The sequence below is a fragment of the Cnephaeus nilssonii genome (genome assembly GCF_951640355.1).
Source record: "Cnephaeus nilssonii genome assembly, chromosome: 21".
Lineage (NCBI taxonomy): Eukaryota > Metazoa > Chordata > Mammalia > Chiroptera > Vespertilionidae > Cnephaeus > Cnephaeus nilssonii.
In genome coordinates, this window is record NC_137092.1 from 10,294,461 (window position 1) to 10,317,443 (window position 22,983).

The 22,983-nt window shown below is 43.8% G+C and overlaps 1 long non-coding RNA gene across 1 annotated transcript in view; it reads left to right on the forward strand.

Moving 5' to 3' along the window:
• The window catches only part of LOC307093202, a 98,300-nt gene extending 76,877 nt beyond the window's left edge, over nucleotides 1–21,423 (forward strand). Inside the window, exons 3-4 of the long non-coding RNA XR_013812946.1 lie at nucleotides 17,393–17,555; nucleotides 21,142–21,423. This is a non-coding gene — a long non-coding RNA (uncharacterized lncRNA). The remainder of the gene's footprint in view (nucleotides 1–17,392; nucleotides 17,556–21,141) is intronic.
• Nucleotides 21,424–22,983: the final 1,560 nt, after the last annotated feature.

The following is a 22,983-nucleotide window of genomic DNA, read 5'->3' on the forward strand; positions in this document are numbered from 1 at the left end:
ACAGATGTATGAAGGAGCATATAAGGAAAATGTATTATGAGGGGTTTTCGCCGACCTGTGCCTGATCTCTGGACTTACCTTGATTTCTTTCAGTGCAGTCTTTTGGATAACTATTATCATGGCTACTCTAATATGAGAAACAGGTTCACTTTGTTGTGATAAGGTTTGTCCTTTAAAGAGAGAGTGGAAAACAATACAGTTCCTATGAGTTCCTCTGAATGTACTGAGAACTTGTGAAATTCTCTCTAATATGGTTCCCAGTGATACTGTTTGGGGTGAGATGTTTGCTCTGGCAAGAAATGTTTTTGGTTCCAAATAAAGAACCCAGCCCGACCTGACCCTGAACTCATGTAAAGGAAAGCGCTGGCATCCGAAACTGCTTCATTGACTCAGGCCACACCTCTCCTACCAGGCTGGGCCTGTGGCCCTCCGGTGCGCAGAACTTGAGCCAGCCACGGTGCTCGCTCCTTACTGCGCATGTACTCACTGAAGGCCGTTTGCAAAGACTTGTCCCCCTCGGAAAACATGCTCCCAAAGGCAGCCCCTCTCACATGAAAATCTGACCTCCAGGCAGTAGCATAGAATTTTAGAGCTGACATCTGCTTCAATCTCTTCGTCAACTTCAGTCTCTCCCTTTTATAGAGAGGAAGTGACTCAACCTGGCCCACACAACCAGCCTGCGGCAGAACCTGGAGGAAGTTCCAGGTCCGCAGTCCCTTCCCAGCACTTGCCATGTCACCCCCTCATCCTGCCGTTACCCTTGGAGATGAACTGACTTTGGAATCAACCATAAACTGCCATGTTGCTCCAAACCATCACCAGCTTACACTTGTGTTCTCTGTTCCTAACCAACCAGACACATGAGTGTTAGCCCCAAATTCCGTGTCCAGGACAATACAGGTCAGGGATGTACCCATCACCCAACATCATGGAACAGGGGCTATAGAGTAGGACTGGGCAACTCAGGAGCACATGGGAGTCAGGCAGGAATGTGATCAGGACCATCCTGCTGTACTGGGCTCTGTGGAAACTGGGGAGCACAGGCCCCATCTAATGGGGTGGCTAATACCTTGAGCAGATAAAAGTCTTTGGGATCAGAGACCCAAGGATGGCAGACATACGTATTTTTTAAGAGATGCTAGAATTTTGTATGTGTTTATAAGTGAAATAGCTTGCATTTTAATATTGGCTCAGATTTTTAAAGGTCTCTTAACACACTGGCAGGCTGAACACAGTCCAGCCCGTGGGCTGCCAGTACCGCCTCTGCAGCACGGCTCTGGGTGGAGAGTGGACGCTAAAGCCAGACAGACCAGTGGGAATCCTGGCTCAGCCCCTCTCTGTGACCTTGGGCAAGGCAGCTCTCTAACCTTCGCTCTCTTCATCCATAAAATGAAGATAATATTGGTCCTATCTCATAACATTTATGGGGAGATTAAGTGACATAATGTAGGTGAAGCATTTAGAATGCTGCCAGGCACATAATCAATATTCAATAAAAGGTGGCATTGCCATTATTATAACTCCGAATCCTGGAGGCCCAAGGGCCCTTAAGCTCTGCCCAGAAAGCTCTCTAAAGCAGAGCCAGTTTCGGAAACAGTGTCCTCCCTGGCTCCCTGACCCCTGCTGAGCATTCTGTGTGAGCATTCTGTGTGAGCATATAGCACAGCGCCGTGACCTGTCTCTGTGGGGCTGGAGAGATGGGAAGAGCAAACATGGCAAGCTGCTCAAACCACTGGAGAGTCTAGCAGGGTGCCAGGGCATGGCCAGGGGCTATGAGCGTGGGCAGAGGCAGGCATGGGGTAAATTCCACGTCCACAGTCACGTCCCAGCACTTCCCATGTCACCCCGTCATCCTGCCATCCCCCTTGGAGATGAACTGACTTCCAGTCGCGAGGCCGGGGCGTTTCTAGGTGATGAACACCCTTCCAGCAACAGCTCAGATGATCCGATGTCAGAATGTGGCCTGTGACCCAGGAGTTTTGTTCTGCTCTTGCTTAGCCAAGCCCGGTGTAGATGAATGATGTGGCTGAGATTGGGATCTGGCCTGCAGTGCCAGACAGCAGGACATGAGTTGTGAACATGTGGTTGAAAACTCTCTGGAATGCTGCCCGACGAGTGCTGTGGGTGATGCGTCAATTCCCAGCAAGGATGGAATGGAATTGGGAATGAGAGAGGCTAACCTGACCGTGTTGCTTGGGGCACCGGGTCTTAGAGCTCTTGTGGAAACGCAGGCAAATGCGCTACCCTTACTGAAGGGTCAGAGGTGGTTTCTTCAGCAGATCGAACAGCTGCTGGAGCGGCAGAGCTTCAGAGGGCAGAGCCACAGTGGGCACGGCTAGCATGGAGCGGGGAGGAACGTGTGCAGGGCGCGGAAGGAGGGGCTGAAACATTGAAAATGGCCTTGATAGAATCGAATCCTTCTCCTTTGAAGAGGTTAAAAAAAAAGATGCACTAAAAGTTAAAACCAAAGCGGTCATTGAAATTACAAATAGCCCCCCTCCCCACCTTTCGGGCAACAGATAGGGCCTGTTTTCTATGCACCCTACTGTCCTGAATATTTTGTAATTTTTAGAGTTGTTTTTTTTACTATTGAGAAATGTTTCTTGTTCTATTTCCACTTCTTTTCATGGACATGGAAGACAATAGACCAAGAGGAAGGATTTCATATTTATGCACTATCTGGTGTCCCTTCTTTTCTAGAAAATATAGCATATCCCCTCACCCCCTTTTTTTAGGAAAAGCCAAATCTCTTCTCAGTGCTGCAAAGGAATCCGTGGGCTGCAGGAATTGTAGGGGAAGCGGCTGTAGTGTAGTGTTAAGGGCTGGTATTGTGTTGTTGTTAATGAGCTGGTTTGCTGGAGTCAGAATTGGCTTTCAAAACTTCCTAGATGTGAACTTGGGCAAATGACTTAACCATTTTACCCCAAGTTTCCCACAGCTAGAGAGTGAAACTAAATGAGTATCTATCTACCTCGGAAGGTAATTCTGAGTCAAATGAGCCAATGGATAGAAAGCACGTACTAGGATCTGACACACATTCAGTGCTGAATGAATGGCAAATTTCTTTTCAATTTTAACTCTTTAAAAAAAATTCCACATCTTCAAAAACGCTGGTTTCTCTAAGTGAGGTTCATGTATACCAAAATGTGCTTAAGTTTCTGGAGGAAAAACATTGAAGAAAGAAACAATTCCCTTCTCTTCTAGCAGCTCCTGGGGCAGCCGGGCTCAGCTCCTCTGGGAGTTCTGAACCTAATGACCGGCAGGGTTTCCTGAGCTGGAACAGAATGACAAGACCTTTTTACCCTCTACCGATCCTCCGTCCCTGGGTATGGGCCACCCCGAGGCAGGGGCCAGCCTGGGGGGGAGGCTCCCTGCAGCCGAGGCAGCGGAGGGTCATCTGCCAACACTCGCAGCAGCTGGGCAGCCAGCCCGTCACTGAGAGGGAAGAGGCACCTGGTGGCAGGTCACAGTTTTCACTACAGCTCAGTTGTACTATTCTGTCTCTTTGTAAACTGCGTTTTCCTGCCAAACGGCTCCCAGCACTTCACAAACTCGCACACCCACTTGCAGGAGGCTCTTAAGAAGTGAGGCGCTCCCCGGCCTCACGTGATGAAAAGCGGCCTACGATACGTCAGTGACAGCGGCAGGCAGTCACACACAGGTCTTCTGCCATTCAGCCCGGGTTCCGCTGCTACAATATGGCCTGTTATTTTGCTGCCATATCCAGATGGCGCGAAGCCAAACCTGAACGTTGTGTTTGGTTTCATTTCATGGGGAATGATGACTACTCGGGGCTCTATCCCATCCCAAGGGCACTGTGAACTTTCTCAAGCATCTTCCCCGCCCACACCTCAGTCCCAGAACTGGGTTAGGTGGCAGTGGACGAGGATGCCCCAAACCACTGCCAACCGAACTGAGCAGGGGAGTCTGAGGACACCACACTCTGGCCCGGCGCCAGGTTTCCTGTACCTTGCCCCTTACCCTGGCTCCCTAGCTATGCTTAGGAACCTGTCTGGCTGTCTCAAATCATGGTCAACGCCAGGGACATCTTCAAAAAAGGGCCAATTACATAGTCCAGGGCGAATCCCAACTGCGGCCACTTTGGAGACAATCTTGAGGGGCCCTGTAGGACTTTTCTAAGCTTGTTGACAGGTATGCAATTTCTGGCTCTAGTAAAACTGTAATTTCTGCTCTGCTGAAGGATTCACCAACACATCCTTCTTTACTCCCTGTAAGAGAAGCATTTGAAATATGCAGGGTATTAAAGCCCCCTTTGATTCACTTGGCCCTCGGGGCAGCATTTTAACCTTTTGTTGTACATCAGGAAAGGGGCTTCTGGACCCATACAGGCTCCTAGATTCTGTCTTCTGACAAATGCAAACAAAAAAAGAGCTGGGGGTGGCTTATTTCAGACAAATAGAATTCATGTCAAAAAGGTTAAATGAGTCAAAGAAAAACATTTTATTCTGAATAAAGGCACAATCCACAACAAAGATCTAAGAGCTGGAACCTTTCTGTGACAAAAAGAAATATGTTAGAAATGTACGAAAAGGAATGCTTGAAATACAATCTTTGTGAGAGACTTAAACACACATCTCAAACTTTGACAGCTAAAATAAACAAAAATGGTCAGGAACATAGAAAATCCTCATAATAGAATTCGTTTTTTACAAAGAGGAAAAATGCCATCTTTTTCCGCTTCTGTTGAACATTTACAAAAAAGGTATCTTATGATAAAATACAAAGATGAATTCTAAATTTTAAAGCATAAAATTATATGAGCCATTTTATCGTATCACAAAGAGATAAAACTGGGAATTAAACAAACAAAGAAACCATCCACTTGTGGTGAAGGGCAAACTTGCAAATAGTTATTACAACAAAATAAAATTTATTTATTTATTTAAAAAACATTTTTTGTTGATTTTAGAGAGGGAGGGAGAAGGAGAGAGAGAAACATCGATGAGAGAGAATCATTGATTGGCTGCCTCTTGCACGCCCCTAGGGGAGATTGAGCTGGCAACCCAGGCATGTGCCCTGACCAGGACTTCCTGGTTCATAGGTCAATGCTCAACCACTGAGCCATGCAAACCAGGCAACAACAAAATTAAATTTAAATGATAGATATAGGCTATTTTAAAAATAATGACATTGTGAACACTTTCATGTACTCATGTAATAAACACTTATTGACCTCAACTAGATATGGGACATTGTTCTAAGAGCAAGATATACAGCACTAAAAAGATAAAGCCTGTTGTCATGGGCTTATATTGCTACCACTAGATTGGGGGCAGACAGCTCAGAAACAAGTACATGAATAAAACAAGAACATATCAGGGAGTGATATTTGCTTTAATAAAAATAAGAGAGAATGATGTGACTGAGAGTGATTGGCGGGGGGGTGGCACTACTGGTTGGAAAGGCCTCTCAGATGGCACTTAAGCTGAGCTCTGAACATTAGGAAGAATTTACCATCAGAAGACCTTGGAAATGCACATCACAGCAGAGCAACAACCTACACTGTGTATCAAAGTTAAGAAATTGGTGCAGCAAATGCAAAAATAAATAACTCCAAATTTTCTCACTATTGAAGAAAAAATGAAAATAATTGAATTGTTAATTTAATTCAGGAATTTAGAATAAGGATAAAAAGGTTTTTAAAAAGAAGAAAGGAACAATAAACAACCAAAATAAAGTAATGCAAAAACAAAAACAAAAAGAGAGCAGGATTGATTTGAAAATCCAGGTTTAGTTGTTTTGGAGGAAAAGTATAAAAGATAAGCATCTAATCAAGAATTTTTTTAAAACACATGAAAAAATATAGAAGGCAACCCAATTTTTTTTTTTTAGCAGAACTTAAATCACTCTGATACAAAATCTGACAAAAAAAGGAAGAAAAAAAAGCATGTCAAACTTTAAACCAATTGTATTTATGCATCTGGAATCATAAATCTACTAAATTGAATTCACAGTATATTAAATGAATCATGGTTCACAACCAAGAAAGCTTCATTCCAGAAATGCAAGGATAACTTAAAATTCGAGAAAAAAAATATAACATGATACATTTTTTTCAGTGAATAAGACCTATTTTATAATCACAATGGGTGAATAAAGACTTTTGATAAAATTCAACACTTCTGATTAAGAATTACTCTGGCAACTTGGAAGAATAAGCTAATTTGGACCCCTTGCTTCACTCAACATGGGGAAATGTCAGATGATATACACTGAGTGGCCAGATTATTATGATCTCTGAACCCATAATAATCTGGCCACTCAGTGTATATATATTAGAGGCCCGGTGCATGAATTCATGCATGGGTGGGGTCCAGCCAGCCTGGCCAGGGGGAGGGGGCATGGGCGGTTGGCCGGCCTTCCTGCTGGTCGAACTCCTGGTCGAGGGGACAATTTGCATATTAGCCTTTTATTATATAAGATATACACTGAGTGGTCAGATAATTATGCGTTCAGAGATCATAATAATCTGGCCACTCAGTGTATAATTCATACAATTTAAACAATAAGTAGGCTCCTAAGAAAGAAAGAAAAAAACAGTTACATAAACAATGAAGGAACTCAAAGCCAGAATTAAAGGCTGACATAGTGATGAGTTGGGGAGTGCAGGTGGGTGTATCAAATCCCAATATTGGCTCTAATGGCCAAAAATCAGCATTTGGTGGGGAGGAGGGTATCCATTAAAGGATGGGATATATAGCTTTGGGCTTCATAAAGTGAGAGGCTGTGACTAAGATTATTATATACAACTAGAGGCCTGATGCATGAAATTCGTGCAAGAGTAGGCCTTCCTTCCCCCTCTGCCGGCACAGGCTTCCCTCTGGCACCTGGGACCCCGGCTTCTCGTGCAGCCCCAGCTTCATCCGGAAGGTCATCTGGTCTAATTAGCATATTACACTTTTATTATTATAGATTGGCATCTCCAGGAGTGAACTAGGAACAATTTCACTCAGTGAAGTAGGAACAAGAAACAATCCATTCCCTGGACCAGAAAAGAGATAAGGAAATTTGAGTGTTCTTAGGACTCTGATTAGAGGAAAAACTCTTTTTTAGAAACCAAAACCTCAATCTTGTACTTTGCATGAGAGTGGAGCCCAAATGTTCCCTACCCAGATGGTGTAGGCCTCCCTCCCTCCCCCACCCCCCATTAATGTAAAACAGGTTTGGGGGAGCAAACCCAAGGACTCTCACCCGTGGCCTGTTTTTGTATATGACTTGCATCAAGACTTTTTTATTTTTGCATTTTCAAAGGGTGGTAAGAGAAGGAGAAGGAGAGGAGAAGACGAGATAAAGACTGCATGACTGTATGTGGCCTGCAAAGACTAAAATATTTACTAGCTGGCTTTTTTTTGAGAAAGAGAAGCTTGCCAACACTGATCAAGAGCACAAACAAAGCCCAAAGGAAAATATGGCCCATTAAAGATAACCTTACAAGAAAAAAAATTACTATGTGACAAAACTATCCACAAGTTAGGATCCGCAATCTGAAGAAACTATAAAAATAAGTATTTTTTAAATGATTAAGTGCTAAAAGGAGGTAGATGGTAAAAAGATTGAAATTAAAATTCATAGGAAAAATTAAATAGCAGATTTAAACACAATTTAAAAAAGTAAATCTGAGAAAACTGGATTGTAACACCAAGTGTAATGGGGTAGGAAATATGACAAAGAAATTAAGAGGCAGGAAAGATAGACTGAGGAGGAACAATTAGTTTTAGCTCCAAAAGAAAAGATTAAATAAAATGACAGATAAAATATTTGAAAATTATTGATATTTTCAGAATTGATAAAAACATAAATCCTTAGATTCAAGAAGCTCACTAAGTCTTCAGCAGGATAAAAAAAATAAATCAATTAGATACATTATGGTAAATTATAAAACACACACAAAAAAAGAGAAAAAATTAAAAGTAAACAGAGAGAAAACACAAATTACCACTGTGGCAAAGGTTGCTGTATGTCTACCTAAATATATTCTAAATCTTCTGGGAAAACACAGTTGTAATTGGGCATATGGGTACTGCTGATAGACTTGTATAAATAAAGCATAGTTCTAGACTGGACTTTAGAACCATGTCATCTTACCTTATAATAGACAAATATGCAAATTGACCGCACCTTCACTACGCCCAAGCCACGCCCACCAACCGAGCCACGCCCACCAACCACGCCCACCAGGAAACCGTTGCAGGGACGTTGGGGTGAGGCGGAGCCCAAGGCCGGGAAACCCTCGGGGCGGAGGCTTTCCCGGCCTTGGGCACCAGCAGGGAGCCTGCACGGATCGCAGGCAACGACCAGGGGGTCGGCTCCTACGATCCGTAGCAGGGACGCTGGGTGCGGCCGAGCCCAAGGCCGGAAAAGCCGCCCGAGGCTTTCCCGGCCTTGGGCACCAGCGGGGAGCCTGAAAGGATCGCAGGAAACCACTGGTGGTTGGCTCCTTCGATCCTTAGCAGGGATGTTGGGTGCGGCCGAGCCCAAGGCCACTGCCCGGGGCCAAGCCCCGACCCTGAAAGAAGGCAGAAGGCGGTGGCCACAGCCAAGGCCTGGGTCCCCGGTGCCGGCAGAAAACTGGTGCAGGCAGCCAGGTGAATGAAGGTCTATTGCACGAATCTTCGTGCAAACGGGCTACTAGTATTTACATAATTATGAAACAAAATTAAAAATTTAAAAAGCAACTACTAAAAGCAAAAAGTAAAAGACCCTAACTTGTATAACTACATGGAGAGAAATTAGTCAAAGTGACTTTAAGATATAGTAATTTGATTGTATATCTCTGATAGTATATACTGTAAGGACAAAAGAAATTATAGAATTAAAAAAACTATAGTAATTATATTATTAGTGGGTAGCGATGGTATTATTGTGTGTGCATTTGGGATAAAGCAAATAAGTAATTATGGTACTGCATTAGTTTGCTAGGGCTGCCATAACAAAATACCGCAGACTGGGTGACTTAGCAACAGACATGTATTTTCTCACAGTTTCTACACTAGAAAGACCAAGATCAAGGTGCCATCAGAGTTGGTTTCTGGTGAGGCACCTCTTCCTGGCTGGTGGACAGCCACTGGGCCCTCCATGGCCTTTCCTCTGTGTACACACACACACACACACACACACACACACACACACACACACCTTGTGTCTCTTACTCATCTTACAAGGACACTAGTACTATCAGATTAGGGTGCCACTCTTATGACCTCATTTAACCTTAATAACCTCTGCAAAGGTCCTATCTCTCAACACAATCACATTTGGTCTAGGGCTTCAGTATATGAATTTGAGGCAGACACATTTCAGTCCCTAAAACCCTGCATTGAGAATTATCAGGCGCTAACTCAGCTATTGATTCTCATTTGCTGCTGTTCCTTGCTGCGCAGGACTCCTTGGGAAACTAGTGGCAAGAAGGGACACTTGAGAGGGCAGAGCTCAGGTATTCCTGGGTTCCCTGGGGGAGGAGGGAGGGAGAAGAGAGGTAACACCATCTAGTACAGAACCCCTCTCATTCTTACAGAACCACCAAGAGATGGAAAGCAGAAAGTACAGGAGAACACAGTGTGGGTGTTGACATTTCAACACAGTGACCCTCAAGCGTATTAAAGGGGCTCTGACAGGTGAGAATAGAATAGAAAGAAAGAGAGGAGGTGGCAGGTGGGAGGGGAAAGAAGGAAGAGTAAGAAAATGGCCTCCTCTGTGTTCCCCACTCCACTTTCCTGACCTCACCCCCTCCCACACATTAGTTCCCACCTACACATCTAAGGAAGACAGCGATAATAAGGGTGATGAGGATGAGTCAAGTTCAAAGGGATTTTATTGACCACGTCATTCTCATGAATGTACATGTCTTGGGAATTTCTCTGTGTGCTCAGCAGGTTTGCAGTTACTGGCTTACATCTCTGCTCCAGGTCTTTAGGAGAAATTGCTTTCTCTCTCAGTTCCTTAGCATGCTTGGATTCATCTCTTCTTGCCATCAAAGTTAAAATATAGAAGCCCAAGAAAGAGGTATAAACTTAGGGGGAAAGGTGTCAAGGAGGTTACTCAGTCTACGTATAATGTTGAGTTTTGCCTTTAGAGTAACCCTTCAGTGGCTTAGAGTAAGTTTGAGGCCAAAATACCATAGTGAAATGCATGCATTTGTTTGGCCCTGTCCTCTGAGCATGATGCTCTCTGTGGGCAAAGGCATAGCTCTGGCAGAATGGATTTGATGTTCAGAACCTTGGACCCAAGCCTCATACTACCCCAAAAGAATACCATGTCACCCAAAACAGCAACAGAGGTGATCATAGGTCTGCCATTTAAGACTACTATGGCTAATGCCCTGGCAGGTGACTGCTCTGCTCTGAGCCCCGCTGAGCAGAGGCTTCTCATAGGGGTCAGTGGGAGCAAACACACCACTGTGAGGAGGACTCAGCTCTTGAGAACTGTTGCTGTGACTTCCAGGTCTGCTCCTTTGCTGGCTGTGCCTCAGGGTTTTCTGCTGCCTCTCTCAGTCTCCTCCTGGTGCTCCCCAACTTTAAGGAAACCTGTTTCCTATGGAAGCTCTGGGAAATACACAATGGTGTGAGATGGTGGTGTCCCACAATGGGGCCTCGCTTTCTGCAGAGGGTATGATTGAAATGTGAATGGCCCACTCTGAGTGGGAGATGAATAAGTCAAGGCAAGCTCTGAGAGACAGGGGCCTCAGATACCATCCCAGATCCTCTGCTTCCCTCTTCTGGTCAACTGAAGAGAATCTTTATAGCCATTGAGAGTTCAGGGAGAGGAGTAATACGATGCTTCCTAGTAATAAAACCAAATCACAATCTCCAAACAATCACTTTTCAATTCACAAAAAGCTACACCCAGGAAGTGGGACAATTAAAGACAACATCATTACATTTCATGTACACTTAACACTAAGGAGTCATGACGTCTACTCTACTGTATAGACCTAGAGGGGAGGTGTTAAATCAGCAGTTCCCAAAATGGGATGTTAATGTGCATTTTTTGCAAAAAGAGAATTTTGTGACCAAATACGTTTGGAAAATCTTAGGGTAAAGTAGGTTACACAGGTTTCTTTACAAACATTTCTCATAGCTTTTACATTGTGCGTCCCCGTGGGGGATCGAACATACATTTGATCAATAAATCCATTGTCAATGAGCATTCCAAGGGCTAGTGTTCCATCCTGCAGAACACTGCAGAGGGCAGGAGGATGAGGGACTAGATATGGAAGAGGTGAACTAGGAAAGAGAGATCTCCACACTATGAAATGACAGGCATTATCTCTTCCAAGCCAGCAACAAGACCAATGAAGCAAACGATGACCAATACCTCTGAGTTAATATTAGATTCAGTTTCAATGACCAAGCTCAGAGTTGGAAAGGACACCAAAGGTGCTTAAGGTCCCTTGCATTTCTTTAACATATATTTTTATTGATTTCAGAGAAAAGGAGAGGGAGAGAAAGATAGAGACATCAATGATTAGAGAGAATCATTGATTGGCTGCCTCCTGCACACACACACACCCCCACCACCACTGGGGATCGAGTCTGCAACCCAGGCAAGTGCCCTGACTGGAAATAGAACTGTGACTTCCTGTTTCATGGGTCGATGCTCAACCATTGAGCCACAACCAGCTGGGTTTCCTTGCATTTTGTAAATAAGGTGACTGAGACTCAGCTATAAAGAAAGTAAAGAATAGTCTCAAAAACCCAGTGAAGAGAGATAACCATCATATCTATTTGTGGGAGTTCAGGACTCATGACCATTTTGCCCAGAAGAGCTATTGCAGAGTCCCCATTTTGACATATTAGATCAGCAGGTAGAAAACACACACAACTTAGTTTAAAAGAATATTTAGAAGAGCATATCTCAGGCCACCCCCTTCACTGGAAAGAGTTACAAAGATGTTGCAGCATCTGACAAAACAAGATCAGACTTATTATTCATTTATAAGCCCACAGAGGGCACTTTTATAAAGGTCACCATCTCCATTCATGCACCAAATGGAAAGTCAGGAAACACAGCTTGTGTTAAACTCCAAAGTGCTTTGATGCTTTGGGTGAACACCCCAGCCTTCTCTATTAGTTAGATTATTCTGGTTGCCAGTGGCAAGAACCCCGATTGAACTAGCTTAGGCAGAATACAAAGGAGTAATGGGAGTAATTTATTGAAAAGTTCTCACAACAGAAGGAAGAACTGGAGAGTGAGAGCAAGAGCCACGAGAATTCTTACTCTTTCTGTCTGTGTGCTTTTCTCTGCCAGCCAGCTTCACTCTCCTATGGCAGATGGATCTGCCACCCCATGGCGTTATGGCTGTCATTGGCTCATAGCCTCACAACGTCCCTCACCAGAAAGGAATAGTCTCAAGTTCAAAAATTCCAGAGAAGGGCTCTAACTGACCTTGCTTATTGAGGTGTTTCTTTCTGAGACAAGGGATAGAGGGTCTTAGGAGAGGCAGATAGCATGGTGGGTAACAGGTTCAAACAGTGAGTCCCCTGCCTACTAGCTTACGACCTTGGGAAAATTAATTAAGCTCTTTTAATTCAGTTTCCTTGTATGTAAAATGGGGATAATAATGGTGCCTACTTTATAGGTTTTTTATATGATGGTTAAATGTGATAAAACATGTAAAGAATTTTATGTGGTACATGCAACAATAATCATTAGCTACTGTCATTACTGGTTCAGCTTGGAACCTTGAAAACCTTGCAATGTAGTTTCAAGGAATAAGTGATATGATAAATGTCAATCATTTACCATCTTGTCTACCACATAGTAAGTATGCAACAAAAGTTATTATCATTAAGGATATGTAGGTAGCCTTATAAAAATGATAGCTCCAGTTTGAACCATGGTATTAGAAGGAGTATTTCATTCATTCATTCGACAAACATTTATTGAGTATGTGTGCTGTGCTAGGCACTGTGCCAAATGTGGAGAAGACAGAGTAATGAACAAGACCAACTTGGCCCTGATCTCATGAAGCAAACATTTGAGTGAGGCTTTAAGAGGAGGCTTCTTGTTCTGTTCAGGAAAAACAATTGACATCCACTGCACCTACCAAATGTTAGACCCCTGACATTTCTGTCAACAACCAGTCCTTCAGATTTCTTGTCTCTTGCCTTCTCTTAAAACAGCATCATTTGCCCTGACTGGTTTGGCTCAGTGGATAGAGCGTCGGCCTGCGGACTCAAGGGTCCCAGGTTCGATTCTGTCAAGGGTGTGTACCTTGGTTGTGGGCACATCCCCAGTGGGGGGTGTGCAGGAGGCAGCTGATCGATGTTTCTGACTCTCTATCCTTCTCCCTTCCTCTCTGTAAAAAAATCAATAATATATATATATATATATATATATATATATATATATATATATATATTTTTTTTATAAAATATATTTCTTTATTGATTTCAGAGAGGAAGGGAGAAGGAGAGAGAGATAGAAACATCAATGATGAGAGAGAATCATTGATCAGCTGCCTCCTGCACGCCCCCTACTGGGGATCAAGCCCGCAACCCAGGCATGTGCCCTTGGCCGGAATCGAACCTGGGACCCTTCAGTCCGCAGGCTGATGCTCTATCCACTGAGCCAAGCCGGCCAGGGCAAAATATATATATTTTTTAAAAAAACAGCATCATTCTCACCATCATATCTTTCTATCTCCTTGTAAAAGGATACCCTTTTCTATTCTTTTTTTTAAAGTATATTTTTATTGATTTCAGAGAGGAAAGGAGAGGGAGCAAGAGATAGAAACATCAATGATGATAGAGAATCAATGATTGGCTGCCTCCTGCATGCCCCACACTTGGGCTCAAGTTGCAATCCGAGCCTGTGCCCTGACTGGGAATCGAACTGTGACCTGGTTCATAGGTTGATACTCAATCCCTGAGCCATGTTGGCTGGGCCCTTTTTCTATTCTTGATAGATGACTATCACTGTTATTTGTGTGTGTGTGTGTGTGTGTGTGTGTGTGTGTGTGTGTGTGTGTGTGTTGCATGTATAAATTGTGTTATATATATAAATTCTTTTGATATTTTAAAGACCTGGTAGATCACTGCATTGTCTAGGTGTCTGGTGGACTTGCCACCTTGGTTAACCTCAAATTTAAGGCATGTAGAACCAAGGGTGCAGAAGCTCAACTTCAGCAAAAATGGAAGAATCCTTTAAAAATTGATCAATAAATTCTTACAGTGCACTATATACAGAAATCATTCCCAGGTGATCCAATGGGAAAAGCAAATCAATAAAGCTTCTAGCAGATAATATAGGAGAATATCTTTATGAATTCTGGATCAGGAAAGATTTCTCAAACAAGATATTGGAGCACTTGCCATTAAAAAACATTTTAAAAAGGTGACTGTGTCTAAATTGAGGACATATTTTTATTAAAGTTTATCACTAAAGAGAGAAAACACAAGATTCAAAATGGGAACAATTTTTTGCAATGAGTCTAAACAACAAAGGGGTATGTATCCAGAATACATAAAAAAAGTCCTACAAACCTGTAAGTCAACAAGAAAACAAACAACACAATAAAAGAATGGGCAGAGAATCTGAACAGGCATTCCACAGAAGAGAAACCCAGGTAGACAATAAGCACAGAAAGGTGCTCAGCCCCATTGGTGAGCAGGGATTTGCACACGAAAATCACACTCATAAACACTGAGAGCCAGCACCGGGCATTGCAAGGACATTGAACTCCAAGAGCTCTGATACTCCGCTGGCGGGACTGTAAATCGGCATAATTCCTACAGAAAGCAGGTTGACATTATCTAGTAAACGACAAGAAATGCATAATTTATGTCCCAGCAATTCCCTTTTAAGGTATAAGTTCCCATAAAACATGCTTATGTGCATCAGGATCCATATTTAAGAATGTTCATAGCAGTATGGAATAATAGCTGCAAACCAGAAACAACCCTAAAATATCTATCAAGAGTGGAGTAAGTAACCAATTATGGCATGTTCAGACCATGAAATGTTGTACTGTGAGAAATAGGAGGGGAAAAGTGCAGCTAAATGATGCATAGAACATGAATCTTAGCCATAATATTGAGTGGAAAGAGCCTAGCAGTACAGGACACATACTGCATGATGTAATTGGCACTAAAATGTTTAAAAGGCAAAATTAGACATTTTTTAGAACTTAAATTATAAAGTAAATTAAGGAAGTAAATACTATAAAAACCCAGTAAGTATTTGCCTGTAGGGAAGGGAGGGACTTACAAATCAGAAAAGGTTTTTAGGATGTTAGTGAAGTTCTATGTCTCGACAGGTAGGTTACACAGGGGTTTGCTTTACTAATTGTTAAATCACATCTTTATTTTAAAAACCCTTCTGTATGTTTGTTATATTGTACACACACACACAAATGAATATACTGAGGACATACTAGATAGAGGTAGAAATTAATACAGTGGGATAAAGAAGAGCATTGTTCAAGTTCAAAGTTACAGCTCTCTAAGAGAGCTGCAGGTTAAGGATGATCACCAACCTCGAGCAAGCACGGATGCGACTTGCTGCTAAATGGGGCAAGCAGTGCCTTGCCCTACCACCTGACACATTCTATTAGTATAACTGTAGGCAGGGCTTGTTACAGGTAAAATGTATAGCAAACATTCAATCCAGAGGCTACAAATAATCAAGGCTAAAAGTCTCCCAGAACCCCCATCTCAGAGTGAATGTGTAGCTCCACAAATTTACACTTGGTGGAGGGGGAACTCACGTGATGGAGGGAGAGTGCTGCTGGGACCCCCCTCTACTGGTGTCCTCTTTACTGGTCCCTGAGCAACTGACTTGCTTCCCAGCTGCGATAGATATACCAGCAGGAACCGCAGCCATTTCTGCCCTGCACCTTCCGCATCCTTGTAACGCTGCTATTCCCCACGACTCTCTTACTATGGGGGTGTGGGGACTTGCTGGTTGGTTTAGCTCTGGCTGAGAATGAAAAACTTCCTATTATGAACATGCTCCCCACATCTTCCCCAAGATGTCTAGTGTATGGACTCTTCCTCTATCACATGGCCCTTTACATCCCCCCTCCCCCAGGGTACTTTCTAGGAAGATGGCAGAGTTTGGAGAAGAGAGAACAAATTATATGAAGCTAGGTGCCAAAGTATTCAGTGAATTTGAGGTAACCATCAGGATTTTGGTGGGGGTAGCAGCAATGAAGCACAGGACAAAATAGGCACATGGCGTAATGTTGAGTGGTACTGGTCTGGGAGCAGGGTGGGGCACTGGGAGAGTACTGATCACCCACCTTCTTGCTCTTTGGTGCATGGGACTAAGAAACATCTTCAGCCTCTATTCAGGAGGCTAAGAGCCAAAGTGTATGTCAGGGGGGAGTTGGGCGTCATACCAAACTAGGAAGTAGAAGAAACAGGTCTATGAAGTGGTGAGAGAGTCTTGTTATCACAAAGGTAACTCTGCTTGAAACAGAACAACAGACAGCAGTTCTCTCCGCCCGGATGCTTAAGCTTCACCTCTTGCAGTCTGAATGGTGAACCTGGGTGCACAGTTATCCTTGTGTCCTCTGGTAACAGATTCCTCTCCTCTCCTCTCTGTCTGAGAACTTTCCCTGTCCCTGGTTGTTCAATCTTTTTATTATTCTTGCAATTCCCAATCTTTTTCTCAATCTAAACATTTTCTTTCTTGAGCCTCAAACTTCTGATTCCTCTTGGAAAGACCTCATTTAATTTTGTCTGCGCTACCAATAAGAACACGAGAAATGCTACACTAGGTTATGGGAATGAATGAGTCCTCTCAGCATCACAGACTGAGATGGCTGAGGGAGGTACCAGTGGAGCTCTGTGGGTGGACGCTCTCAAAAGGCTACAAATATGTATTTTCCCCACAAACACCTCTAACTCTCCTAAAGTATAACCCATTAACACCATTATATCCATTAGTCTTATGACCCTTTGATTTGAGGATTTGGGGCAAGGACTCTGGCCATTATATTTTCTGCTCAAATGCTGGAAAAGGCAAGGCTTCCATCCATAATTGAGAGTGGTCAGTGGTACATTCATGAAGTCCTTACCAAGCAATCCCAGGGTTAGGTCCCAGTCAGCACAAGCTTTGTCCAGGTGACAGTTTATTTCCTGTTGCTCTCTGCTGTTGAGAACAACGTGAGCTCTCCCAGGGACCAGCATATTCTGCCACCTCCGATTGTAATGGTGCCGGCTGAATTAACCTCTCTGTGATTTAGAAGCTGGTGGGTCTGAAATTCATTACAGATATGATTTCCATGCTCTTCTCCTCCGCTGCAGCACGGGGATTCACTTGGAGGGGTGTTGTAATTACTATGCAGATTGCTTCCTTATCATTTGATTGAACCTCCAGGAAGAAGGGAGGCCATTAACGTAACTTCTCCCTCAATCTCTCAATTTAGGAAATCCGGCAGGAGCGCCAGGCATAATGCAGCCCACAGAGCCACCCTTCACAGAAAGTATTAGAAGTTCTGAAATGGGTCGTAACCATAGAGGATTCTCAAAAGATCCATCTCATGGAAATAGGTTCGCCAAGCGGAACTTGGTCCACAGCTGCTCCTCAAGGTCTGTATTCAGTGCTGTTCTGGCAACTTCACCTGCCTTGTCGTCCATCCAGTGGGGTAAATAGAGGGAGGGCTTTCTCCATCCCATGACTGGTGTGAGGGTGGGCACTGCAGGGGTGAGCTCTGTGCCACCTATGCATCTCTTTAGAAAAGGACCTGCAGACTGAGGCAGACACACGAGAAACAAGATATGCGTTTCCAATGCACCGCCCATATTGTTCTGTCCTCAGAGCCCACTGAGCACTTAGCACCAGCTACTATCTGTAAGTCAGGTTTGAGGAAGGCCAGGGATCTGTCAGGCCGGCTTCCCACCTTGGCTGCTAGGTCACAGCGCCCTAAAGTGGGCAGAGCACCGTGATTCCATTTCATTCTCCTCATCCAGCAGTATACCAAGAGAGATATAACAGACATTTGCTGAAGTACCAAAATAGTAAGAGACCAGAAAGAGTCCACATAGCCAATAACAAAACACTGGTTAGACAAGAGTACATCTCTGTGGTGGGATACCATGTAGCCGTAAAAAGAAAGGAGTTGGTCAACATACACTGATAGGAAATTATTTCAAAATACATGAAGTGGAAAAACAAGGTGCAGAAAGTATGTATAATAGGACACTGTGTAAATTCAAAATATGTGATGAGGACGATTAGACACACAGTCATAAATTTTATTACATTCATAATTTTTTTTCTAGAATGTTTATGAAAGTATCAAAAGTGGTTACTTTTGTGATATATATATATATATATATATATATATATATATATATATATTTTTTTTTTTTTCCTCACCCAAGGACATGCTTAGAGAGAAAGAGAGAGAGAAGAACATTGTTGTGAGAGAGAAACATTGATCAGTTGCCTTCCATACGTGCCCTGACCGGGAATCCAACCAGCAACCTTTCAGGGCACAGGATGGCACTCAACCAATGAAGCACTCTGGCTAGGCTCTTCCTATATGTTTTTAATGCTACATATATATTTCTCTTAATTTTATTTTTATAACATTTTCCCAAAGTTCCCAAGGCCATCCCTCAGAGGATCTCTCCAGGCTTTTTCTGGCTGCCCCGGTTGTATCCTGAACACAAGCACCCAGCCCAGGGGACACGAGGGGCCCGAGATCCAGCTGAGGTGGGAACCCTGGCACAGGTTGCATACACACATCTTTTTCCAGTTCCCACCGTGCCGCCACGGGGGCTGGTGGCAGCTCTGCACGGCTGTTCGTTTTACCTTTCCCTGCCGCAGCCCTTTATATCCAGCACAGATTTGGTTCTTGCGCCTCACCTTCCCCCCTCAGTCTACCTCTTCAGACCATCCCTCACATCCTGGCCCCCACCCCGAGTCTAGGACTCAGTCAAACTCCAGACGCATCTACCACCACAGAGGTCTGAACTCAAGCCACCACCTGACTTACGTGAAGTGAAGTCAGGCAAACATTCACCTCTCCCTCACCTCTGCATGTGCATGCCAGTACTTACCAGTGTGACCTGTGGGCAGTCAGCTCTGGATGAGTCACACACATGGCAGTGATTACGGGCAGATATCATTCAGAAGAGCAGATGATCACAAAACGAGGGCTGCAGATAGTTGTGCAGAATGTAATTGGTGATTTTTTCCACCATAGATTTGTTTGAATGGAAATAACTTGTGTTCTTCATCTACTGAATGATGTAGACTGAAGGAAGGTAGAGCAACTCCACAGAGACTAGAGATTTGTTCTGGATAATCTGCACGGAGGGGCTGAGTTCACTGTGTTTAAAACCACACTTAGGCTTCTCTTTCTGCTATAACATAGCAGCCTTTCTGCAAAATGAAATATTCAAAGTAATGTCAAACTAGCCGTTCTTCTCAATGTCTTGTCTTTCATAAAATTAGTTTGTATGTGTGCAGTATTAGTGAGTTTGATTTTACAAAGCATCCCAAAATCTTCCCTTATTTTAGTAGTAACCACTTGAATCTTGAAGTCAGCTTCAAGCCACTTTCTCTGGCCTCACCTTCAGAGGGAAGCATCATTAGTTTATGAATTTCTAGGGTTGGCACTAAAATGCCATTTATTTTTTAGTTTTAAATATATTTTTATTGATTTCAGAGAGGAAGGGAGAGGGAGAGAGAGCTAGAAACATCAATGATGAGAGAAAATCATTGATCGACTACCTCCTGCACATCCCCTACTGGGATCGAGTCTTGAACGTGGGCATGTGCCCTTGACCAGAATCAAACCATGACCTCCTGGTTCATATATCGATACTCAACCACTGAGCCACACCGGCTGGGCCTAAATGCCATTTAGAAAGGCTTGTGGCATGATCATTGCTACAAACATAGATGGAATTTCACATTTTGACAATTGATTTTTAGGATTAGGGTACCAGGAGAATGGGGTTTTCCAAGATATTAATTTTATGCACTTACTCTGTGTGTGTGTGTGTGTGTGTGTGTGTGTGTGTGTGTGTGTGTTTGTGTGTTCATCTTTTGTAATGGTTGTGCCTGATCTAGAATATCGGCACATTTTATCAGAGTAACATAGATCCATAGAACAATACCTCTCCTCGTATGACAGAATTAAGTCCACATGTTCCTGAATGGGCCTGTCCATATGACCTCCTCCTCTAAAATATAAAGCAAAAAATAAAATAAAAAACAAAAAATAAAAACATAAAGTATAAAGCAGGTCATTGTTTCCTACTCCTGGAGCAATGAGAAGCAGGACGTATTCTTTCTCTTTTTCTCATCTTCACGGGTCCTCCAGTGCCCCGCACTTGGCCGTCTGTATTCTACAAGTGGCCCCAGAGATATAGCTGAAGAAGGGACAGGAAGAATCGGCCTAGCTCACCAGATAAATTTGTCAGGATAGAAATGTCAATTTGAGCAGATGTGTTTTCTGTTTGTATAATATAATTTGGAAAGACAGAATGGTTGTCATAGTGTAGGCGTTTTAGTGAGAGCTTTAAATTCAATAGAGAAGGAACCAGGAGGTACATATACACGCAGGGAATGAGAAGGGCATTTCATAATTTAGAAGAAGCTGATGCCGCCCCCTCATCCTTGGCTGCGAAGATTTGGAGAATCATTGATGATGGCTCCCCGTGCTAACAGCCCTGCCATGCAGAGGCCACAGGGCTGTTTTGTGATTCGAGGACCCTCAAACTTGAGAGCCAGAGGCCGAGGCAGGTTTGCTGGGTTTAGAGCCAGGACCTGCCACCTCCTGGCTGGGTGACCTTGGACAAGAGGCCCATTTCCTTGCCTGTAAAATGGGGTTGAGAACAGTGCCTGTCGACTAAGGTGAGCAAAGGGGTCATGGGTAATAATACAGGTACAGTGTTTGGCACAGCGCCCAGCACAGAATAAGCGCTCAATAAAAATGTCCTTATCATTATGCTTACGTATCTGAGAACAGCATGTCCTCTTAAGTAGGCTAATAATCCACCTTGGATATTTTCAACAAATGCTTCCTTCATAAAATACATACAAGTAAACTCCAATCAGGCCTCGGGGAAAGGATCCTATGTTCCAAATTAGTGGCGGCTTAAATCAACGCGGTGTTGCTGTTTCCATCACCTGTGCTCACACTCCCCTCCGCTTGTACAGATGACTGAGAGCTGCGTGTAGTCAAAATAAAACGGGAGCGCTATCATGCCCACGTGGAACTTACTTAAGGAGAGATTATGGCGAGAAAATGGTCCATAAAAATAGCTCTCGTCCTTACATCACCTCACTCGTTCCCAGCGGCGCTTTCAAGACTTCCCGCAAACAGGCCTGCCCTCCTGCAGACCTGGGATTCTGCTCTGCCTCGCACGTCCCCACCACAACTGCCAGCTGAGTTCTAATTGCAGAATCTTCATTACCACGGATGATTGAAACTATAAAAAGAACGCAGCTGAATTTTTCACATCCTGCCGGGTGAGCACAAGGACCGGCCTGCTCCGGCCCCCTCCTCCCCTAGCAATTATCCTGGGTACCTGTGTGGTCTGGCTTCTGCAGGAAGCCCTGAGCAGCTGGTAGATGCTACCTCCCTTCTCCTCTGAACCTCGCTCCTTGGGGGGTGGGCTGATGACCGTGATGGACATGCCTGGCCTTCCTTGACCGCTGCAGCGACAGAAATTGCACTTCTTCTCCCCCCCCCCTGCCCCCCATCTAAGTATCTGCCTACAGTCACCTAGAAATGTGTGACTGGAGAGAGAACAGGCATTTCTCCCGGCCCCTTAGCCTTGGTGACAACCTACTGGTAACTGTATCTGCACTTGGCCTGTTTCAGTTGCATCCTTTGTGTTTTAGTCCATCAATAAGCATCTATAATGCACCTGCTAAGTGCTCAGCCCTGAGTTCATTGCAGTGAAGGGAGATATCCAGAAGCAGGAGGCCACCAAGGAATTTAAAATCTAATTGGAAGGCGAACTGGACAGGACTGCTCCTGGTTCTATAGCTAATAACTTTCAGAAGCAAGGGAGTGACTTACGCAAATTTTACATAAAATTTATGCAAAACTTTTTTACCTTTTTCTGTGTGTGTGTGAAAGAGAGAGGAAGGGGATGAATGCATTTCTAAAAAGTGAAAGAAATGTCTGGAAGGATGTTCACTAAAAAAATTAACAGCTGCCATCTCTCAGACCTGTGCAGCAAAATGATGGAGAGCATTCTCTGAAGACACAAGATAGGTTTAAATCCCAATTCTGCCACCAGGCGACCTTGTCCTTGTTATATTTAGCCTCTAAGTTTCAGTTTTCTTAAAATGAGTAATTGTAGTGGCTCACAGTGTTCTTGCCAGGATTGACTAGGATAATGTATGTAGAGCATTTTGCAGAGCCTGGTATTTAAATATAAGTGCTCGATAAATGTAACTTCACGGTGATGAGGTGTGGAGAGGGGAGAGGACGGGAGGGGCAGGCTGGGGAAAGGCAAGCCTTGAACCGGGCCCTGAGAATGGTGCCGATGCGGACCGCTAGAGGGGAAGGCTGGGATGGGCTATGGAGACATGCTGGGCAGAGGCAGGGGCAGGAAGGAGCCTCACCTGTCCTCCTGTGTGTGACATGAGAAACAAGGTTGCATAAGAAGGGGCCCCAAATAGTGGAGGGTCTCTGGGATTTCGTTGTTGTCCAACAGGGAAAAGAAAGCTCTGGACTGTATTTGAGCGAGGAATCATCTCATTTGTTTCGTGTTAGAGAACTGACCTGTAGATAAGATTTTTTTTTTTATTGGAGCTAGAAGGAGAATAGAGGCAAGATGGTGGCTATGATGGTGTGGTTTTTAATCTCCCAGATGCCCCCCAACAGAAATAGAGACAACAACTAACAGCAAAATGAGCCAACAAGAGGGAAGCCACCAGGCAGACGCCTACAGAGGGAAGACAACAGATGACAGTTCTAAGAGCCATAGACTTTAATTGCTAATAAGTATTTGCCCTCAAACGGAGGGAATTTCACAGAGGTGTTGA